General features: G+C 32.6%; 1 pseudogene; it reads right to left on the bottom strand.

Moving 5' to 3' along the window:
- Window positions 1-4,538: 4,538 nt before the first annotated feature.
- LOC109003979 lies at window positions 4,539-7,260 on the bottom strand (annotated as a pseudogene).
- Between the last annotated feature and the right edge of the window lie 803 nt (window positions 7,261-8,063).

The raw sequence follows: 8,063 nt of genomic DNA, 5'->3' as shown, positions 1-8,063 counted from the left end.
TTTCTCACCATATGATTGATTGCCCACGAATGACGAAGTTGTCTAGAGTCATGCTTTCCACGCAACGAGAATATTGGAGCCGTTTCAATGCCATAATTTTAGAGAATATGTTTTAAATTCTCTTGGTTTGCTTCAAGTACTTCCTAATCTAAATACTGGTAAAGATAACTCTTCTCTTGAATCCTCCAAGCTTAGAAGTGGCAAAGTTAATAATAAAATATTAATATCTATCTATTTTCTTTTCTTTTTTTAATTTTTTTTATAATAAAAGATCACATTTTATTTATAATAGAAAACATATAAATTTGACTTAAAAACAAGTTATTTACAAACGTTAATAGCTTTACAGTACACTTTCATAATTGACATGGTCTAGTCCAGATGTTAGATCTCTGAAGATTTAAGTCTAAGAGATTTATCTATTTTCTAGTAATTTAAATTCTAAAATTCAGATAAAAACTCGAGAAATGCATGCTTGAAAATTAGTGATTATATTGACAATTTTAACGATACGGCATCATCAGAGTATTTAGTTATATTACTTCAAAAGAACCAAAATAAGTTTTAATTACATATGATGATATAATAGGACGAGAATGTTATATCCTTAGTAACCTAATAATTACTCTATTCCAACATAAATTAGCAGAGTAGGTTTTGACGGGGTTCGTCGGTTCTTTATTTAGACCCAGCCCAAGTGCAAAACATCACATACGCTTATATTGTTTGGACCTTTGGGATTTACTTAGAGCAGGACAGGTTTGGGATACAAGATAAAAAAAATTTATCTCATTTCATTTTATCTCATCTTATTATTACATATTTGTTAAATTTGTATATAAAATATAATAAATAATTTAACTTTTTCAAATCTCAATACATATTTTTTAAATATTAAAATAATAATAATATTAAAACATAATATTTTAAACTTCAAAACAAAATATAAAATTCTCATCTCACCTCTCAAATCTGTCTTAGGAACCAATGACATGGAACTCTAGCTTTGTATTAACATTGAAAAGGAGATCCTTTCTCCTTCATCTTGCAGCGATGGGAACGGTTCCCTCTTAGGTTTATTGGACTCGATTCTTTTCATAATTTTTCTTAATTCATTTCATCTTATATAATTATTACAATTTTTTTAAATTACCACACAAAATAAAATAAACAATTCAACTTTTTCAAACTTTAAAATAAAAATAATATTAAAAAAATATATTCTAACGATATTTTATTTAATTTTTTATTTTAATTTCAATTTAACTCAACTCAATTCAATTCATCTCATCTATAAAAATAAACGAGGGTAGTAAACCTGCCCCAAACCTGCCTGAGGGTAGTAAACAAAGGAGGGTAGTAAACCTGGAGTCATCAAAATTACCATTTAATTAATTATCCATTGACCTGCCCGAAATGCTATATCTTCAACAACCAGAAGGCGAGGAACATGCAGATAATTAAGTAACCTACCCACTAACTTGCCGACATTATTTTCTTGGTCTTGTACTCTAACATGTCACCATCTTTGCCTTACTTTCTTTATAACTTACACAAAAGATAATTCTTAGAGGAAGCTTCCTACCTGTATCGACGCATGTACTTTTTTAAAATCATGAAGATAAAAAAGTCACTGTTGGCTGCGATGTCATGTTACATTAATGCAAAGCCATATTTTAGTGCAATATTCCTTTATATCTCTTTGGAGTAAAAAGGCCATAGAAAGCTAAGCCTTCTTACCCTTTTGGATGTTGTCATTATGTTGCACTAAAGCAACTCTCTTGTTTACTAATTCGCTCTTCAAAATAACATTGAATTTGGACAAAAAAAGAAATGATGGAAAAGCGGTAAGACTTTATATAATACGTGTATTTTGAAGATGGTTACAAGTGCAATAATCATACCATGCCAACGCTTTCCTTTATTTATTTGTCTAAACTTTTGGGGTACTTTCACATTTTCCCATAATCTATAACCCATTCTTCGCTTTGCATTATAAAATTTATAAGAATATCAATTTGAACTATATATAAAAGTACCCATATTTTTTTAATTTACATATTTAATTAAGATCTAATCTCGTAACACAATCCTAATTATGATCATACTTGAGTAGAGCTAGGGAGTAAAGTGAAGCCTATTGATACTTAGGATATAAGTTGAAACTTTTTGCAATTTAGGGTGCAAATGAGAAATACATTGTAGTTTGGGGATGAAAACTGGAAAGAATAATTTCTCTTATTATTAACATCTAATGTCTTCCCACGTTCTAATAATGGATTTATTATACATCAATTACTATTCACTTTTATACTTCATATTTATAATTTTTTATAAAGTGTGAGGATATTTTTCATAGAGTATGAGAGTATTTTTTTATAAGATATAAAGTATGCACGATAAATAGTAACTGATAAGAAAAAATTTTCTTTCAATAAATATCGAAAGATATAATACTAAGTTATGTATTCGACTTTAGGAATAGTCAAATTAATTGGATGTCGAAATTATAACCGCCAATGACATTATGTCCTATATTCAAAGTCAAATACATGACATTTTGAAAAAGCTTGATTTGTAGGGAAGATAGGTTAGAATTCAAACCCCGTGATCAATTGATTATTTATAGTGACAATATCGCTGTAATTTATTAGGGTAAGCATATGGCAACAGGCAATTGGTATATCTTAGAAGAATAACAAAGCAATATCACTGTGTGTGTAAAGTTGTCAAAGATAACAAGGTAGATATAGGTGTTCAAAGTTAGGTATTTCCTTTGAAAGCATATTTTGGGAAATGTGACCATTAAATACTCAAATTGAAATTGTTCCGTGATCTTAAAAGTCGGAACTTATACATGTAACATTATAAAATTATATAAAGTTATAATTTTATATAATAACTTTAAATCTATTTTATAATAAAATATTTTTAATTATATCATATCAAAATTTACTTCTATATAATTTTTTTATAATTAAAATATTTTTCTTTCTTTAACTTTTCTACATGACCGTCTCGAATGTTACATGTATAAGAATTTGATTGACCTAACTGAGATGCTTTTATTTGAGATGTTTGAAGATTCGTTTGTTTTCGTAAATAAGATGAGATGAGTTGAAATTAAAGTTAAAAATTAAATAAAATATTATTATAAAATATTTTTTAAATATTATTCTTATTTTAAGATTTAAAAAAATTGAATTATTTATTTTATTTTATGTAAAAATTTAAAAAAATTATAATTATTAAATAATATGATATAAATTGAGAAGAATTGTGAAAATGAGGCTCGAGTCTCTCTCTTCTTCCTTCTTGTTTTTTTGTTTTTTTGTTTTTTTTTTCTCAATCTCTTTTCTATCCTTATTTGAATAAACGACTCGTTGATGGGACTGAAATCCTTGAATCTTCAACAAAAGCCTAGCTAACCCTCTTAAAAAGTCTTAAATATTTGAATTAAATTAGTGTAAGGTAAACGGACACATTATGTATGATTGAAACTTACCATCTCGAAGAATTTGACACAAACGCATGCCTGCCCCCTTTCGATTTGTCATGCCTCTTGTCACTTTCCTTCGTTTTATTTATTGCCCATTTCCTTAATTTAAAGTTTAAACTATGAGGTTTTCATATATAATAACACTTAGATAATGCCAGGGGAGGGGCCCTGATAGACACCCTGAGTAAATTTGTTAATCATTATTCAGATAAGAAGAGTTAATATATTAAAGCAGTAGTGTGTGATGCCAATTCCAAAACCAAAAGACAATGGATAATGGATGAGAGGGAAGATTCTACACGGAATGGAATAGATTATGATCCTAATTATTTACTGTTAAATCCATTACAAATGTTCCTTTAGTTGGTTATTGATGCAAAACCCAATTATAAATTATATATAGTGAAAAGAAGATAAAAGAGTTAGCAGTTCTACTCATCAGTCATTATTCACTCCCACATCCCATACTTACAGTTTTTTTTTTTTTTTTTCTATAGGATGTGGGTTAGTGAATAGTGACTGATGAGAAGAATTTTTCAAAAGAGTTATATACAGAAGAAGGGAAAGCGTCTCAAATGATTAAAGTTTTAATTGCATAATATTTATTAACATGGCCTTTCAAATTATTTTAAATTTATGGACATTTAACGTAAAATTATACAGGAACAAGATTTTTGCGTAGTAGATTAAACATCTCTATATAATATGTGTTCAAAGAAATTGTTCTTAGATATAAGAACTATTTGGCAGATAGGACCCAGAAAGTAGTTTTTGATTTGGTTGAAAAGCAAGAAAATCTATCTACCAAGTACACAAATCTTCCAAATTGGAGTCAAGTGCAAGCACAAGAATATTATTATTCAAGTTGAAAGATAATCAGTGAAAAACATCTTGAAAAAGAGCCAACTCATTTTTACTCCTAAAAAGCTTTTTGTAGTCTTTATCTGTCATTAAGCAGAAATCAAGAGCAATGTATCTATATATATATATATATATTAATATGAGCTAACACAAATGAACAGTCAAAAACACAAATTACAAAACAAGCTGAACATTGAGTTGACAAGAAATCTAACAAAGATCTTTAACTTTGGATGAGACTAAAGCAAAAGCACTCTGATATAACACACCCAACAAAGGCACCATCTACAACATCATGGTGCACTTTTCACTAAATTGTTCGTTTATAAACATTAGCAGGCAAGCTGCTAACATTGTTAAGTGGGATTGGGGGAGTGCGAGGAATCTTTGAGCCTTTTCTCCTTATTGCAACCTTTTTCTTTTTCCCTTGTTTCAAGGTGCACTTTTCCATTGACATCTTTTCTATCTACCCTCACAGGTATTCTTTAGAAGAAAAAGAAAAAAAAAAAAAGGGTAGGGACCAACGAAGAAAAGAGAGGCAAAAGAACCACCTAAAAGCCAAATTATTTACCAAAGGAAACAGGGTCGATAGACAGGATTCAGCTCCAGAAACACTATTCCCCAGTTTGTAATTTACTTCCCTCCTGCAAAAGAGATTTTGTGTAGTAGAAAGAACAAAATGGTCAAACATGAGAGAGAACAATGGCAAGGAAAGGAAAAGAAAAGAAAAGAAGAGAGAAGGAGAGAATGTTTGTATATACCTTTTCCTTTTTCGGAGAGCCTACTTAAGAAGGAAAGGAAGAGTATGAGCAATGCAACCACTGCTATGCCTCCGATTATAATTGCAAGCGTCTTGTCCAACTCATCATTAGTGTCATTATCATGATCTATACATCATTCAAGAATGTCAAAAAAATTAGAATTAATCACAATTATAATTATAAAGCCACTCATAATTACAGTAATTTGAGAAAGTGTTGACCTTGGCCTTGAATACAACATTTTCAGCTTAAAAGAAATGATGCAATGACACCAAGTTGTGTTTCAATCAACTAAACTTAAGGGCAGGCTTTTCATTGAATTGGGATGTTTCTGTAATTCTTTCAGCAATTCAAGTGAAAGGCTCTGTTTTGGTTGTGTTTTTTATTTTTTATTTTTCCCTTTCTCTTTTGCTTTGCCTCAAAAGTTTCAAACATAGAGAACATAAACGCATTGATTTGGACCAACAGCATCGGATTCTTTCTCAGTTACTAACGAGACTAGAGACACTTAGTCTTGTCGAGGAGTAATTCTACTCATCATCCTAATTCTACTCATCATTCTAATTCTCATCATCCCATCGTGGCATTAGACAAATAAATGTTCATAAGAACATCATGATATGCAATAAGATTTCGAGTTTTTATCAAATAGCTTTTTATGCGATGAAACACAAAGTTGTCAATTGTTCTAAGCTACAAACGCCCGAATCACCGTCGGAAAAAGCAAAGCCAGTATTCCAAGAATAATAAATTAATTCGAAACAATCGTTCAGCCATCTGAACATGCCTAGATTCCTCAAACTGCTCCCTGAGCAAAGCAGGGGAATGCTGATTGCAGAGTAGGTGGGCATTCTCATTATACTAATAGATCAAAAGAACTCATTAATTTGACACAAGACAGCCAGCAGCTTAATTGCTGTCTCCCACAGTCTTGATGATAAACACACACATAGAAACAAAGAGAAAATAAATGTGAAAATCAGAAATTACACAGATCAAGTGGTGATTTTACACTTGAAATGAAGTGAAGGATAAATTCAAAGTTAGCCAAGAGGGTCTTACGGCCAAAAAAAGTCGTTAAAATCTACTATAATTTTAGTGTAAAGAACAGAAAAAGAACCAAAAATGAGAAACCACCAACCAGGGTGGCGAAACCGCTTACCCTTTCTGGCGTGCGAGCGGACGCCGCCTTCTAGGTAGCGCACGTAACACTTGGCCAAGAACATGTCGCCCCACGCCGCGGTGCCACACTCGGTCTTCAGCAGTCCGATCGCGTTCCCTAGGCAATCCTGGCACTCGCTCGGACTCAAGTCCCCCACGCACTGCGCCACGCCCTGGACATTCCCTGAGTTACTCGTCCGGTACGTATTGTAGGGCCCACCGTCGCCGGTCCCCAAGTACGCCAGCACAGCATCTCTCCGGGTCAACGCGTCGGAGTCGTAGCCAAACGCCGGCCCACATTTCTTGACCACCGCCGTCTTGTCCTCCACCCCCAAGAAGCTGGTGTTATCATACTTGACGAAACAACCTTCAAGCTGCAACGCTCCACCGCACGAGTTGAGGCAAAGGGTACCGAGTTGACTCACCGAGCGAGCGATGCAGCGGGCGCAGTCATTTCCCTGGAGGTCTCCGCGGCATTGGAAGAGGCCGTAGATTGTGTCTTGAGGGTTGGAGCCGAGAGTAGTAAAGTTGTTATAGGCGGTAAGCATGGCTGAGTTGACCAGGGCGGTGAGGATCGAGTTGACGTTGTTCTCGTAGGGCGAACCGGGCGTGTACTTCAGCGGAGAGCACCCACCAAAGACGAAGGTGTCCGTGGCCGAAGTCGATGGGGTCGTGAGGGTTGAGATGGTGAGAAGGAAGACACAGAGACGATAAAGAAAGAGCTCTTCGAATCACAGTCACAGACATGCTTGTGAACCTGAGCCTGTGTGTATGTGTGAAAGAGAGATTTTGGGGAGGTTATCGTTGAGGAGGGGGAGCTATGAGTCTCTGAGTATTTCGGAACTGATTCCCCGAACACTTCTTTTGTGAGAGAGAGAGAGAGAGAGAGAGAGAGAGAGAGAGAGAGCTCTTTGGGCAGAGAATTAAGGTTGCTTTCAGGAGAATCTACGTAAGGGAGTGAGGAACTTCGTATATCTAGGTGCGTATATGATTGTCTTGAGGCCAGCGGGTGGAGAATGAAAAAACAAAAAACACTAGAAGCTGGAAAAATTACTTTGACAAAAAGAAAATTACATTTTTATTGATATATGTGAAAAGGGATGTAAATGTGGTAGCACATGTTTTGGCTAAGTATGCTTTAGAGAGTGAGGAGTATGGGACTAGAATGGAGGAGAGTTATTTTGCCTTTCCTTTAATGATTATTAATTAAATTCACTATGTTTCCTTTCAGAAAAAAACAAATGTATATATATATATACATACATATATATCTTGAATCAATAATATTCATAAACCCTCTCGAACAATAACTTTAATTGTATTCTATTTTTTTTTTTAAATTATCAGCTTAGCTATCACATTCTTAGGTTACGTTTGGGTGTTGAAGTGATCTTAAATAATCTGTGAATATTAATAAAATAAGTAATAAAAAATAATAAAATAATAAAAAATAATTTATAAATAATAATTAATAGTAATAAGGTAGTATGAAGTGATCTCATATCATCTCACTAGCTGAACACACCTAGGATAAAAATTTATTACAGTCCTTGATATAGATAATAAAAACTTGAAAAATTAAAAATGAATTCATGAGAAATTAAGAAATAAAAAAAAAGAACGAATTTTCAAAAATTATTTTTTTAGTTATTAATTATACAAGATAATAGTTTTTCCAAATAGAAAGAAAAAAAAATAAAAAACTAATGGAATAAAACTAATATTTTAGAAAATAATTCTTTTCTGTCAAAAGTATCTTTTTATTTAATATGGTAATTTGC

This window comes from Juglans regia, chromosome 13, assembly GCF_001411555.2.
Source record: "Juglans regia cultivar Chandler chromosome 13, Walnut 2.0, whole genome shotgun sequence".
Taxonomy (NCBI): domain Eukaryota; kingdom Viridiplantae; phylum Streptophyta; class Magnoliopsida; order Fagales; family Juglandaceae; genus Juglans; species Juglans regia.
The sequence above is the reverse complement of the archived record's forward strand: the minus strand, read 5'-3'. Positions and strand labels throughout refer to the sequence as shown.